Here is a 16,541-nt window from a genome sequence, read left to right as displayed (position 1 = left end):
TATAGCATAGCTCGATAACTAATAAAGTAAATAAACCAATTTTTGAATTATAGAGTATTCGATCACAAGAAATGTTTTTTCCTGTGGTTAAGCAACCTTTCCCTCCATTCAGTGGAACGATAAAAAGTGGGTAGAGGGTCACTCATACACTAATCGAAAAAAACGGAATCAAATTTGTATGTTTGAAGCATGTTTGTGTACGGGAAATGTTTCTTCGATGGTTTGAGACACCCTTCTCTTGCCAAAGGGGAGATATAAAGTGGGGAGAGGGTCACCCATTATTTGAATAACTCGAGAACTTATCGAAAATGGAGCCGTATATGACATGGGATTGTATTTGTATACAAGAAGTGTTTTTCGGATGTTATAAGACTTCCCTTCCTTCCATTAGGGATAAAGGAATGGGGTAAATGGTCACTCTAACAATTTGTATAATAATTCGAGAACGAATAGGTAAAATAAGTGTCCCGTGACGTTATTTTGTAACAAAAAAATGTATCTATGATAGTTTGAAACCCTCTGCACATTATAAAGGGACAACGAAGATTTCATATACAAAAAAAATATTTCGGCATAAGCTATAATCTTATGAAGCAAAGAAATCCAGAGTCATAAAAAGGATTAAAACACGGATTAAAAAAAATTAATAAAGATTTCAAATTAAAAAAAATGAATTTTTTTTAGAAAAAAACATTTTAATAATTTTGAAATTGAATTTTAAAATTTTGTGCAAAGAAATGGAAAGTTAATAACTAAGTACCAAAAATTTCAATAACTTCTGAAAGGTGTAGCAAAGCACACCGGATCAGCTAGTTTCGTATAAATTTTTGCGATAGTGACTGAATAAATGGAGTATATTAAGTGAACCTCTATCTACCTTCAACCAAAAATCGTACCTTATGATATTGTAAGTATTTTTTTGAGGATCAATTGCTCATTACTTGAGATTTATAGACAATTGATCTTTTCTTGATCTCTTTATAGTTGAGACAGTTTATTTTATAAAAACATACACTCTAGTACTTCTCTAGATCATGACGCAAAAAGACGTAGATTTCCTCTATTAGAGAACCTTATCCTTTCATATTTTTTCAAACATACAGTCGGCGATTAAGTGAGTTTTGCATTCAGGAATTCAATATTTCGATATCAGTGACCCGAGGGACAATTGGGAAATTTTCGGTCAAAAGCTGGCACACATTGTAAGGCCACTTAATGCATATATGTATGTATCATTAAAATCGGCTAGGCCATTTGACAACACCGAGGCTTTCTCGGTGTCAATATTGTATATCCGATCCACAACGACATTATGCAATGGGGCCGCACGTAATGCCGCCACCACGCCGGAATTCTCGATATTGGCTCGTAAATACTACAATGTACCGTACGTGCTCAAATAAATATATCACGATAAACCCGGTCAACCGCGAAGAAGGCATACGATTCCGAGGAAAGAGCAGCTGCCTAGTGCGGATTCCGTTCCGATTTCCGTATGTGTTGCTTGTTACACCTCGTTTACTTTATAGGGAAGTTGCGTCCGGTGTCGTTATGCTTCTGGTGAACCATATTGTGCAGTTGGTGATAAATTTTCAAACATATGTATGTTAAAAAATTGAATGTTGTTGAGTGTTAAGAATTGTTTTTTTTTGAGGAGCTTGAAAGTGTTGATTTAAAACTCACCATTCGCTTTGAAAGATAATTTCTAAAAGTTATTCAAATTTCCATTGTTTTATGAGCATGGTTAAAAATCAAATTACAACATAAATCAAAAGTCACCTCTAAAAATGAGAAATGCAGCTGAAATTTCGAACTACAATACAAATTAGACATGAACTAATTTTCAGAAAGTATCGGTATTTGTTTTAAAGCTTTAAAGTTTTAAATTTGTTTTTCTAAGCTTCCTAAATTCTTTTATTTGGGCAAACAACCTAGGTTTCGACAGTTTTTGCTGTATTTGTCAGAAAAACCAAATAAATAAATTAACTAAAGTTTTTCATCTCAAATATGATTGGTTCTATGAATCAGACACTTTTCTATACTGTCTACCTTTTTCATTAGTCAAAAGTCTCAAAACAAAGTTTTTTAATTCTTTTTTCTAAAATTTCTCGATGGTCTAGTTTTCGACACCAAACGTTTTAGTTTCCGACATGAACATTTCCACCTCCTTTATTTTAAAGGAATATGCATATTTACATATTGGAATTGCTTGCCTACTTCACGGCTTTTTACACCATGGAAACAGTATAAACAAACAGAAAATAAGTTTGTCGAAAAATAGATTAAAGGATGTCCACGGTGAATTAACCATAATATAAAATAACTCTAACTTTTTAACCGTTGGGTAGAATTAAATGAAAGTTTGGGTGGATTTAGTTCATAGTACATTGTTTACATCCTGCAAATTTTAAAGTCCTGGCATCAATACTCGCGGAAATGGAGTCGAAAGAACAGCTCGTGTGTGATAAAATCTTGCGCATTCATCACGAGAACATACTACGGTCGATTTATTTATTTAACTGAATATTCTGCTTCATGGATGGTTATTTACGCCCCGTCATTTTAAATTTTTACCCTTTGGAGACTATAGGTATTAGTTATAGTAAGGTTGCCAGAATTTTTTCCACTCCCATCCGGGCCTAGCAATTCCGGGCATTTTTTCAAAAAAACCTGGCAAAATCCGGGCATGGATTTCAATTTTCCAAATCCAAAAACCGGGCAAAAACCGGGCAAAATTTTAGGTGTTATTATATAAAAAAGCAAAGAAAAAATGCAAAAAAATGAAATTAATATTTTATTAATGTAATTGCAGACTTCCAAAAACTTTTTGGAATACTTAAATATTTAAAGGTTTATAAAAGTAAATCAGCGAAATTATTCGAAACAACCGTTGAAAATTTCCATACCGTTAATCGATTTTCCTGAAACTTACTCAAAAACTTTGATTTTTTTTTATTTCTTTGTGAAAATTGTGAAAAAAACCGGGTAATATCCGGACTTTTTTCACGATATCCGGGCAACCGGGCCGGACCGGATTTTCTCGAAAATTTGCATCAAATATCCGTACAAACCCGTATAAAACCGGGCAATCTGGCAAGCTTAAGTTATAGCTACAGTTATTTACTGATACTTTCAAAGAATTCATCCGGTTTACTTCGTAATTTAAAATAAATAAATAAATGCCTTCAGAATCAAATGTTATTTATTTATTTTTTGTAAATAATTGCAAACTTCTCTAAAACTAGAAAAGAGATCGTTCTTTTGTCCCACCATACTCTACATACAAAAATGCCTTTAAACACCATGGTTATTAGGAAACCGTTTAATCTCTTAAATGGAAGGCCGGCAATTGTTTTCGTGAATAATTCGAACGGTCCGAGAAGAGTAATTGCTTACGGTTTAAAAGGGGTTTCGAGATATACCTATCATAAATTCTATTTTTGTCCGGTACTTTTGCTCGGAAATACAAGGCACCTCGTCCGAACCAATCGATTATATTCCTCGGCATCGATTGTTGCGGGACCAGGGTTTTCCTCTCTTTCCGGAGGGCCCGTCGCACCCATCGTTATTGGAAACCCGCCAGAATACCGCATACAAAATGGGAGGAACGAGTGGAAAACAAAATTTAATTATGGTTTCGCAACCGCAACCGGTTCGGTTCAGTGCACATGTTGGCACAATATTTCTTCCACGACCCTCCTCTCCTACTTTGGCTCGTTTGAATTCACATTTGCGTATGTAATAAGTTCGATAGAAGACGAAGAGAAGAAGCAGGAGCCCACTGAAGGTTGGGGAAAATATTTCCATCCCTACGACGGTCGCCGGGGGAGGGCCGCCGCGAAAATTCTTGCCCTTACCGCCATTTGTGTGAACGTGCCCGGTTTGAACTTGAAAGCCGACCGAGAGGTTCGCGTCATGGCAAGGCCCACGGTTAGCTATCATTATTGTTGTCAGCAGAGTTTACCAGGAAGCGAGGCAGCTGGTGGCACACAGATCGTTACGAAATGGTAACATTTAAGTAGATTTAAAAACGAAATTAGCTCATCAAGTAACTTGGATAATAATTTATAGAGAGTGCTTAGGCTCCGCAGAAAGTCTCTTTATAATAGCGAGTACAAGCAAACTATGAGCTGTTGAAACGCAGAACAGAGGCTTATACAGACATGAATCCAGTGAAAAGTAAATTGTGACATTATTTTTCTCTATACAGCTGTTTAAATAAAAATCGACAGGATGCTGCATACATTCTGAAAAACGAAATATTTCAAAAATTTTCTCTATCTTAAGTCATAAACATACATGATTATATGAATGATATTTAAGTGTTAACTCATTGTTGACCGAACACGAGATATCTCGATTTTTTCGCTAGCCGCAAGCCACTAGCCTCAAAGCATAACTGAAATGTCCAATATTTTACTATCAAACTTTATTCTACAGAATTAAACATTACAATTTCAGTCACTCGAAGTCTCCAAATTTGTAGGATTTGGTACATTTTTAGGTCCATGCCTGAAATATAGTTCCCAGCTTAACATTTGATCCCATCGATTGAACTTTTCAAAAACTTTAGACATGCTAACTTCATATTTCAACAATTCCTCAGTGAAATTTCAATAAAAAGCGTAACGTAGTTTATGAGATATTGCCTTTTGAATGGTAAAAGTTTAAAAAGTCTGATTTTTGTATAATTACTGTAACTAAAGCCACAGAAACTTCAAAAAGCTCAAACTTTGTGATATAATAGTTTGATAGTTGATCTATCTTACGCAGAAAATTTGATCAAAATTTATCATCAGAGTAAAAAGTTATGGAAGTTCAAAGTCGAAGTGACTCTCACTCACGTGCTTCTAATTTCTATACAATTGTGCCGTTCATAATTGCAGCTCGATTTTTTTAATTTTCTATGGCAGAATCAGAGCATTTGTATCAAAATTGTCGATCAAAATCTGGGCAATATCCGGTCAAAGTAAATAAAATCTTGGCAAACCCGGATAAAACCGGGCAATCTGGCTAGCTTAATATATCTGGATATACAGTGACGGACAAAACTTTAAGACTTCTTCTCACCAAAATCGGTAAACACCGGTAGGGTTCTCTCCAGACCTCCAGGACTGGTCATTTTCTGTTTATGAGACACTACAATGAATAGGGGTCTTTATTTTTGGAGAGGGTAGGAATTTTATTTCAAGTCTTTGGTATCATGTTTGATGATGGTTTTATCAACTCGCTAGTTTTGAAATACTCAGAGAACGACTCCTTTTGACTCAGACATCGCCTCTTGTATGGCGCAGCTCAGGCACTCAGCGAATTTGAATGCTTGAAGGTGAAAACTGAGTAAATTTGGATCAGTTTGTGTGAGGCAGTCGACTGTATGTTTTCCACAACAAAGAATTTGAAAATTTAGATGGTAAATGTACATTTTTAACAGTAATCTAATTATTAAATTTACTCATTTTACAGTGAATTGCGATGACTTTTTCTCGAATCCGAGGTGCATTGGTCCCCGCAGGTCTCGCAGGAGACGAAACCCAGCGGGACAAACATAAAAATGAAATGGTTCTAAATACATAACAATTTTTTTTAAATAATTATTTATGTGCAATATTTCGACTTGTTATTTATTGAACCAACAAATCCATCATTACTTTCCACGATTATACGCAAGTTTTTACTTTTACAGCATAAAAAATCCGGTCAAAAACCGTTCCGAAATCATTCACGCATTCTGAGTAACCCTGATTCAGAAGTCGCAAAAAGGGCAGTTAGTCAGATCTGAGTAAAGGCTGTTTAGTCAGAACTGAGTAAGTGCGGTTTTGGCGACAACTTAGAACCGCCACTTTGAACTGAGTAGCTGAAAGTAAGCGAGAAAATAATTGTCATAAGTTGGAAGAATCGATGCTAGAATGAGTACTGAAGGGCAACAACAGCCTCCATCAAAATATTGACTCAAAGCCGTGTCTTGAATCTTCTCGACAATTTGTGGTTGGTTTTTGACATCAAGATTAACGATTTAACATTTGTGATCAAAAAAGTAGAATTTATCTACGTTGGGGTCTAGCTGGACCCTTTTGTCCCCAACACCTCCTGAACCACATGGCCAGTATGCAAAGAGTTGTCAGTTGAATATCATGCCCATAAAGACGAATAAACCATAGCTAAATGATCGATCGGAAAAGTTCATCAAAGCAAAGTTATGAGTGGTGACATAGTAAAAGTGTCACGCCATTTTTATTTATATTATATAAGGTCCATTCAATTTTAGGATTTCCCAAAAACTTGCAAGTTGTATGGAGTTGTTTGTGGAGTTTATAACTATGCTTTAATCAAATAAGATTCCACCAGTGGTCTAGCCCAAAATATATTAAACAAATAAGAACATCAATATTTCAACCCTAAAGTAGGTATTAAAACTTGATTTGATTTTGGTGAGAAGTGGTCTTAAAGTTTTGTCCGTCACTTTATAATAGTAGATTTCTGTCTGTCTGTCTTCAACACAGCAAATTTTTGCATTAATTTCCAGCACAAAAAAAATGCTGAAAACGTCCAGCAATCCAAATTTTGCTAAAAATCCAGCAAACATTCTCCGTCTAGCTGATTTTTCCAGCACTTGATCTGCATTGCTGAAAACCAGCAATCGATCAAAATTGGAACTTGTGTTATTTTTAAAGGTGAAATTCTTTTCGCCCAGAAGAATTTTTCGGTGAGTTGATCGTTTAAATATGTACTTTAAACACGGACTACAAAGCATAACTAAAATAAATTTCTTTTTTCTAGTTCTGTTAGTTGTCCTAAAACAGTCCTATACAATTTGTCTCGCAGAACTTCCTAAAAAACTAATCGTGGTAATTAATCTATAGATAAGTTTTTTTAAGTATCTCAGTTGAAGTATTAACAATCTTTTTTTCCAGCCGAAAAACGACTTTAAAAAGCAACTGGTGGGCCAAAACATAATTGAGAGCTGTTGTTTCTTGCCTCTGATAGATCTTGGAAAAATTTTCGGATTCCTCATACAACGTGTGTCGGAAATAAACAAAGTTGATAATATCAAACGAAATTTAAAATTTTCTAGATTTAAAAAAAATCCTTTTTTCAGATTGAAACCAGCAATTAAGTTTGCTGGGGAAGGGACAAAAACCAGCAAAAACAAATTTGCTTTGTATAGACTCGGAAACTACAGAATTGATTTGATTGATTAAAACTTGGCAGGTAAGGGGCCGTCCATAAATGATGTCACGCGTTAGGGGGGGAGGGGGGGTTTTGATTTTTGTGACAATTTGTGACATGGGGGGGGAGGGGGAGTCAGCTTGAGCGTGACATCACTTATCATTACAAAAAAAAAACGCAGCAAAACAATAGCAAATAATTTTATCCTAAATTCAATAAAACTATACTTGCACCATTCATTTAATGAATAATAATACTCACGTAATCACTTCTGGTAAATTTTATTAGCATAAGAAAGTTCGCAAGAACACTTTCACTGCAACACTCAGGAAAGTCCTTCCCACTTAAATTGTGGCAAAACGTGAACAGGATTACTTGGCTATTCTAACCTGTGGAGAAGATTTGGATTGCGAATGGATTGAAGAAGAGAAACTAGATTTGGATGGTTGGATAGAGATTTGGTCATTGATATTGAAAGTCATCAACATAATCCTTGGACTCATGATTGAAATGTGTTAGGCTTGGCTAATGTAATGGTAGGCTTGTTAAAAGTTGTTAACCTTTTTATCAATTCTTTGAATAAAACTGATGAATTTAAAAAAGCAACATTTTTACTCAAATTTCTATGAGTTGAATTTTACTCCAGGGGGGGAGGGGGTTAGGGAAACGTGACGTAATACAAAAGAGGGGTTACGGAATTTGTGACAATATGTGACGGAGGGGGGAGGGGGGGTAAATTATTTCCAAATTTTGCGTGACATCATTAATGGACAGCCCCTAAGGAAGGTTTCTATTGTGATTCGAAACCCCTCCCCCTTACAGAGAGGAGGGAAAAGGCGTCCCAAACAAAATACAAATGTTTGAATAACTCAGAATCGATCAAGAAAATGCTGAAATATTCAGGACAGATTCGGAAAAGGCACTTTTTTATTTGGATTAACTCGAAAGCTTAACAAACCAATGGCGCCAAATGAGATATATGGCGATATTTTGGAACTAAAATTGTTATTATGATAGTTTGTGAGCTCTCCTCATTTTGTAAGACGGAAAGGGTGGAAAATCCATACAAATTAAACATACATTTTGGCATAAATGGGCTTGTGATATAGCTCAGTTGGCAAGTCTGTTGTCTCCTGAGCCGATGTCCGCGAGTTCGAGCCCAAGAGTAAACATCGAACACAGTTGTACCGGATAAGTTTTTCAATAACGATCCGCCAACTGTAACGTTGATAAAGTGATAAAGCCATAAAGATGGTAAAACGACTATAATCTAATCAAAAAAAAATTTGCCATAATAAAAGTACTCATGATACTTTTAAAACACGATGAAAATATCAGATTTGGGAAAACAAATCAAGTTTATGAACTAATCTTTGTATTGTAATTTGAAAGTCCAGCTTCAGTTTTAATTTTTAAATACTGAAATTTATTTAAAATAACACCTGCAAAAAAAATCATGATTCAAATAATTTTTACAAGTTTCATTAATTTTAAGAAGGTGTAGCAAAACACACCGAGTCAGCTAGTGTAAATACATATATGAAAACAAATTTCTTTCTATCTGTCCTACCATCTGTCTGTCCGTTCCCTGTAGATTTAAATATTACTGAACCAATTTGACGCTCATTAGACCGGTTGTTCTCTACGGACACGATACCTGGATATTGCTCGAGGAGGACCTGCGTACACTCGGGGTATTCGAGCGACGAGTGTTAAGAACCATCTTTGGCGGCGTACAGGAGAACGGAGTGTGGAGGCGAAGGATGAACCACGAGCTCGCGCGACTCTACGGCGAACCCAGTATCCAGAAGGAATACTATGTAAATAAAATAATGAACCAATTTGTGTGAAATTCGGAAGAAGAAGGTTTTCGGCGCCAAAGAAGGCTCCCAGAATAGTTTGAGACCAGTCCCTCTCTCTGAAAGCAGGGAGAGGGCATGACAAACAATGAAAAATTCGTTAAGTGAACATGCAAACGGAACCTAACATGACATTATAGTGTAGTTCTTTACGAAAAATATGCCTCTCTGGTACCCTGTCTTTATTTAAGTGGGTATTGGGAAGGTCGCGTCCATATAATTTTTTGCAATACTCGAGAACTTATCGAGCAAATGTTGCCATTTTCGATTCGAAATCGAATGTTGCCAAAAACAATCGGGGTCTTTATTACATTTATTGAGGCGTCTATCAATACTATATATCATCTAATTTTGTTTAAACTTATTTGTCAATTAAATAAATCATCTCATTATGTCAAACGTCTATGTTTACCAATTTTTAACAAAAATTTTTCGAGAATTGTTAAAATTTTGTCAATTTTTTTTCATTTTGTATGGGAGCCCCCCCAACCTCGTTTTGGATTCGGAGGGGTTTGAAAGTATACACCAAATTTCACGTTGATTTCACGGTTCAGTAACTTCAAAAATGTTGAATTGAGTCAAATTTTTGTTGATTTTGTATGGAACCCCCCTCCTTTCAAATTCGGAAAGGGTTGAATGTATTATAGAAAGCGTTCCCAGTGTTAAATACGGCTGCACACCAAATTAAAAGTTGATCGGATCAGTAGTTTCCTCAATATGTTCAAATTGTGTCAAATTTTGTAAATTTTGTATGGGACCACCCCCATTTTTAGGATTTGGAAGGGTTTGAAAGTATTGTAGAAAACATTCCCGGTCTTGAATACTGCTACACACCAAATTTCACGTTAATCTGTTCAGTAGTTTCTAAAAACTATACGAATTGTGTAAAATTTTTAGTAATTTTGTATGGAAGCCCTCCTTTTTCGTATTAGGAACGGTTTGAAAGTATTGTAGAAACCATTTCCGGTCTTGAAAATGGCTACACCCTAAATTTCACGCTGATCGGTTCAGTAGTTTCCAAAAATTGTTCAAATTGTGTCCTCCCCATTTATATGCGATCGCCTCTGTCCCTCTCCTCTCCACACTGCAAGACAGAAGAGTCTGTACAATTCCATAGAATCATTTCTCGTACCCAAATGATTTCCCTTGTCAAATTTGTTTCCATTTGCTCGATTAGTTCTAGAGTTATGCGAAAAAATGCAACGGAGCCCCCTTCTTTCCTTACTATCATCCACTGGAAGAAGGCAGTAGTACCAAATATTCATAGAAACATTCCTCGTAACTACTCAAATACTCTACCAAGCCAAATTCGGTTCCATTTGATGGTTAAGTTCTCGAGTGATGTAAAAAATCCCACCATAAAATTTCCCCACAGGAAGAACGGAGAGTTTTCAAAATACTATAAAAACATTTCCCGTATTTAAACACTTTCCCATGCCAAATTTAGATCCATATGATTTGAAAGTTTTCCAATTTTGCTGGAAAATGTAAAGGAGCCCACTCTCCCCTTTCTATCACTCCACAAAAAGGAGATAATGGTATTAAATATTCATTGTAACTTTACTCGTACCCAAATACTTCTCCAAGCCAAATTTGGTTATATTTGCTTGAATGGTTTTCAAGTTATGCAATAAAAATGTACACAAGAACTCCTCCCTCCCTGCCTATATCCCCACTAAAAAGGGAGGGGTCAAAAATGACCATAGAAACATATCTTGTGTTCCAATATCCTCCCATGCCAAATTTGGTTCCAATGTCCTCCACCCCTTCCTATCTTCCCAATGAAAGGAAGGAGGGATACCTTATATTCGTAGATGTATTCCTCGAACCAAAACACCCCCCACGCCAAATTAGGATTGGTTCTCGAGTTATGCAAACAATAGTCTTTTGTTTGGGAGGCCCCTCCCCCTCTTCATGAGAGAGAAAGAGGTGCTTCAAACCATAATAAGAACCTTCCCCTGCCTCCAATACCGCCATCTGCCAAGTTTCAAGCAAATTGGTTCAGTAGCTTCCGAGTCTATAGGGAACAGACAGACAGAAATCCATTTTTATACATAGGTATATTAAGGTTTGGCCGATTTAGATTCTTCAAATATTATAATTTGTTTATCTCACATCTTTGGATAAAGCCAATAGTGAAGGTAATCTTTTCGCTAATGTTCATTGACGCAGCAGTGACGCTGAAAGCGGGGGAGATTAACGTCATCGAAAATAACAGCTCTTTCTGGAAATGTCACTTCGTCAAGTCTATTTATCTTGTAACCAAACTTCATAAATCTTCATAAAACTATCAATTTTACAAGATAATCATCTAATCGTGTATTACATCATAGCTGGATCTATAAATTTGCTTTGTTTTCTATCCCGAGAAATCCTAACAATTCGTCATACATACAACAGTATGCAATCTGACAACTTAATCTTTCCTTCCATGTTTAATATTCGCCACAAATCAGCCGGCAGTTTCAATTTCGACTCGTAGAATACTCCTGCCAAAGGAAAAACCACCCACATCACCCGACGTTTCCTCCAAATTGCTTCCACACCCCGTTATGGAAGCAGATGGTAATTTTCTACTCCGGCTACGAACTTCCTTCTAGAAACATCCAACCCACCCTCTCACACGTTCGTTTGGTTGGGATCCTGTAATGGACCCACATTTCTCTCACGCTCTCCTCTGTTCTAGTAGGTACCCAGTATATCCGACAAATTGACAACGACCAAGAATGGTTTCAGCACAAATCTTTGACGCACAAAACAGTCGTCTCCTGGGACGTGTTAAGGTTACGGTTCGAATGAAATAATCGATGGACGATTAAATGATTCACTTAAAGTATTCGAGCTAAATAAAAAGTAGAAAAAACCTCATTTATCAATTGGCAACATGTAAAATATTCGTTATATTAAATTTAATTAAAATACTTGATTATCTTGAAATAATAATCGTTTTTCTCATGGTAAATTTTCGAAGTGTGGCAGAAACATTTTTTTGAGTATTTTGAAAATATTTGACTTGTACTTTAAAGAAACAATTTTTCAGATCGAGAAATCTTGAATTCAGTCAGTTGTTTTCGGCACGCCCAAGTATTAATGGTACAAGTCTATTTCCAGTTGAATATCTGTCATTTCTCAGCAAAACCAAGGGACGTGTGAGATTTAGAATCGGGTAACAAGACACATTAGTGACACATGTTTTGCCTTAATAAGCGTCGGAAAATTCGAATCACTTTACTGAGCAGCCGTGTGTTGGCCATTTGAAGGTGGAAGCAGAATATATCTTACTGTGGAATGAAAGACAAATTGAATGAAGGGCCAAATTGAAAAAAAAAATCGATCATAATTTTAAAACAAATGTATTTTTCAATCCAAAAATGGCAAAAGTTTTTAGCTAGCCGACATTCAAACAGGCCCAGGCCAAAGTCAAAATTTATGCTTCCTGAGCTGCTGGCTGATTCAGGGTAATCTGAAACATTTCCGTCGCCATCGGGCAAAACGGCATCGGCATCGCGGCATTCCGCCGCTGGAAATTGCTTTTATGTCACAAATCACCAGTAAAAATAGAAACAACAAGCTGCGCTTGCCTGCCTCAAGCATCCGTGAGTGATGGGAAGCTTTCCGGATTCCAACCAGGACTAGCTATACGTACATTTCTTAACGAGATGTGAATTATTATATAGGGATTTCAGCAGCCGGGTTTAGAATCGGTCGGAATCCGGACGAGAGAGTCTGATGGAATGTTTTGCGATTATTTTTAGGCACCGACAGCGATTTATCGGTGATGAATTGTAGCAAGCGTAGTATCTTTATTTTTAGGTTGATACTAGGCGGATATAGACATAGGTGGCTTCCGGCGAATGAGATGAAAGACTTTCTCGAACTTTCACGAAACAAAAATAAAGCCATGTTTACATACAACAACATCAGCTTATGTTTACGGTATTTACATTGAAGAAAATTTCGTAGATTGTGATCATTGTGATGATTGCAATGCTTTAAGCAAAACATAAGTAGGGGAAACAAAGGCATCTAAAAGAGGACGCTTATTAAAACAAACAAAATAACTCTAATAAGTATTTCATATTTTTAATCGCACGTACCCGGGCCGGACAATTCCGAATAATTTTGAAAAACCTTGCAAAATCCGAGCATTTTCGAAGAAATGAAAAGAGGAACATGATAAATATAATTTCAATTTTCCATTGAAGCACATCAGCAGCGATAAAATTCTTTTGATGTTCTGTATGAATCTATGTTGGATATCCACCATGGGTGGACGGATTCACTGCAGTTTCTGCTAAAGTGTGTGCTTACATGTATTATTAAGATTAATTAGTTCGAAAAATCTCCAATTCAGAGTACGCTTAGTATACCCCGACGCCTTGGCTTCCTATGAACTGTCATGGAGTGAATGCGTGTGTGGATTAGACTGCCCAAATTTGTACGGCAAATTTAAAACTTGTGAAATTGTCCTAGGCCTAGTACAAGATCTCATGCCAAATTTGGGTCAGATCGGATCACGAGGAGGGGTCGCTCAACGAGCCTGAAGTTTGTGTGGGATTTTGAGACATTTCGTTCGGGAGAAACATAAAAATCCAGTTTTTTATCAAAAGCCCTAACGAAGGTTTATTGTCATAGTGCAGTGGTTTTCAAACTTTTTTCACTCACCGCCCCCTTTTGCAAAATTTTCGAGCTCAACGCCCCCCTAAGCAAATTTTCAGAAAATCTATTGAAAAAATGAAAATTTGGATAGTTAAAAAGCTATTAGCTTTTGACTTGATGTTGTTGTAAGGCTTAACTAAAAATTCATTTAAATTTATATGAGGCTCTTAGAGCCAAAAGGGTATCATAAGTGTGAAAATGGTCGATTTTGATTTAATAATGTCAATCGATTCTTATATTTCGACTATATTTCATGATTTTTCAGATTTTTAGAATATTATATGCATACTATTTTATTCGAAAGAAAAGAGTTTTTTTTTAAATATATGGAAAATTGGTAAAAATGACAAATTAAAAGCGTGTTTTCTCGAAATTTGCTTTTATTCGCTTTTAGCACTTACCCGAGCCGGACAAATCCGAGATATTTTATCTAAGAACGTGGCAAAATTCGGGCATTTGATTTCAAAATTGTCGACCAAAAACCCGGATAATATCCAGGTAAATTGTCTCAAAATCCAGGAATTTCTTAACAAAAAATCAAGAAAAAAAAACTTGAAAGAAAATTTTTTGTCGTCAGCATTTATCAGCAGTTTTTATTCAGGGATTCAAAAAACTTTTCATGGTTATTTCCTTAAAATTTGCTCAAAAAAATTCTATTTGAAAGCATGAATAAAAATTTCAAAAACACAATTTCATTTTATTTAGTTTGTTTTGGCAAATGAAGTGAATTATTTCGGGCAACCGGGCCGGATCGGACTTTTGACGATTTTTTCAATAAATATCCGGGCAATCTGGCTACCTTAACGTATACCCATTTGGTTCCAAGGGCCTCATATTGCTTCAAACCTTTAGTAAACACTTAATTCTATGTAAAGTTTCCTGGACACTTATTTAAACTGATTAATAAGTTTGATATCAAATCATATAGGTATCTTAAATATTGGTAAACAAAATTTTCTATTTACCATTAATTTGCTTTAGTGTTGAAAACTAAATTGCGTTATTGAATACAAATACTGTAAAGCAGGTAAAATAACTTGAGAATAGTATTACTTCTCGATATCTGAATTTGAATCCTGTTCAAAGCTATGCAGCATTCACGGGTCTTAAAGTTTAAAAAAGATTCTTATAACTAAATCCAGGCAATGTTCGTGATAATCGAAAAGATCAAAAGTTTATCGATGGCAAACGGCACAATTTTTTTTTTTTTGCATCAAATGAAATAGAGATGAACAAATAAGAACTTAAAATAAAAATTCTCTAATCTAAAATGATTCTTACACAATTTAAAAAAAGTCCATCACTAAATCACAGAAATCGCCTTTGAATACAGATTTTTTTCAAATGTATTTTCTGTTTATAAGATTTTTGGAGACAATACATTTTAAGGATTATCAAGCATTATCATCTAAAATTATTCTTGTTTTAGTATAACCCATACAAAATCAGTGACAATTTAAAAAAAAATCTTTTAGTTACATTAAAAAATAATTATTGAGATACTGGAACAAAAAATTTGCTGCAGCTCTGTGAAATCATAAATATTTTAGTCTTCAACCTGATGTCTAGTTTTGTAACGTAATTTCATTTTTTGCATCGAACTTAATCGTTGTTATTCCAAATCTATGTTGTTTCGTAATTTGTGTAAATGTGGATTACGACCTCACCGCCCCCTGAGCCTTTCCAACGCCCCCTAAATTTCAACATTGAGCTCACCGCCCCCTTGGAAGCTCTCATCGCCCCCAAGGGGGCGGTAGGGACCACTTTGAAAACCACTGTCATAGTGTTTTGCCACACCTGATCACCAGAAAAAAACGCATTGCGTTTTCCGTCTTCTGATTCGCCGATGGTTTTTTTTATCCTCCTTTGGGAATAAAATGCGAATTGGATGTTTTCTATTACCAGTTGCTTACTACCGGCCATTCTAACAGGCGGTTGTTTGCCGGAGGTTAGAAACAAAGGATATTTTTTCCCTAATGCCGGTTTATATACTCACAGAGCGCTCAGTACATCATTCGACATGATCCTTGTTGACTGGTCGTTTCCAACCTGCTTTGTCTTGTGATGGAATGTAGGATATGTTTTATTTGGCTTCTTCCAGAATTACACAATGCGGTTGCGCTAGGAAGACAATACCAATTATTAGAAAGCTTGTTTATTCTGGTCCGGCATAGAATCTTATCCCGATAATTTCACCTCCAATAAAGTAGAGTCTTATTTGTGGGTTCACGACATCTAGGGTTCCCTTTTTGTTACTTATGAAGCATTATGGATAATAATGTCTGGATATATTTACCACAAAACAGATTATGTAAAAGCTTTCAATAAACATTGTTGTATAAACAAATCTTATATTTTGTTAGTAGCAGCGCCAACATTAAAGAGCAGATATGATTTTAAATATGGTTTTAATCAAATAAATATTTTGCAGGGGACACTTCCTATTTTCCTGATGTTGCTTTCCAATTTCGCATGTATATTATTTTTATTTTCTGCACTGTGTTTAACTTAGTTAAATATTTCAAAAGTTTAATTAAACTGCTTAATATGACGTGATTGAACTACAAAATAAACAAATTCATGTTACGTTGAAACTCCCTCCGGAGTATTTTACGATGCCTTCAAGAGCCTTCAAACGCATTTGATACTCGAATGATGATTTCAAACACTAATGAGCTAAATCTAGCTAAATTTATGAATTGCTTAGCTTAGCTTGATTGACTACTCACGTCCACCTAGTTCATTGAAATCATTTTTACTGAATCATTTGCTTGGGAAAATATAGTTTTTTTCCAATTCTTTGTTAATTATAACATTATCATTATTTTTCATTTTTTACAACAAATGCGTTTCGAT

At 35.6% G+C, this 16,541-nt stretch overlaps 1 pseudogene; it reads left to right on the top strand.

Moving 5' to 3' along the window:
• LOC129753330 (T-box transcription factor TBX2-B-like) overlaps positions 1-15,719 on the top strand; it is a 96,910-nt pseudogene extending 81,191 nt beyond the window's left edge.
• The last annotated feature ends 822 nt before the right edge of the window (positions 15,720-16,541 follow it).

This window comes from Uranotaenia lowii, chromosome 3, assembly GCF_029784155.1.
Source record: "Uranotaenia lowii strain MFRU-FL chromosome 3, ASM2978415v1, whole genome shotgun sequence".
In the NCBI taxonomy this organism is placed as follows: Eukaryota; Metazoa; Arthropoda; class Insecta; order Diptera; family Culicidae; genus Uranotaenia; species Uranotaenia lowii.
The sequence above is the reverse complement of the archived record's forward strand: the minus strand, read 5'-3'. Positions and strand labels throughout refer to the sequence as shown.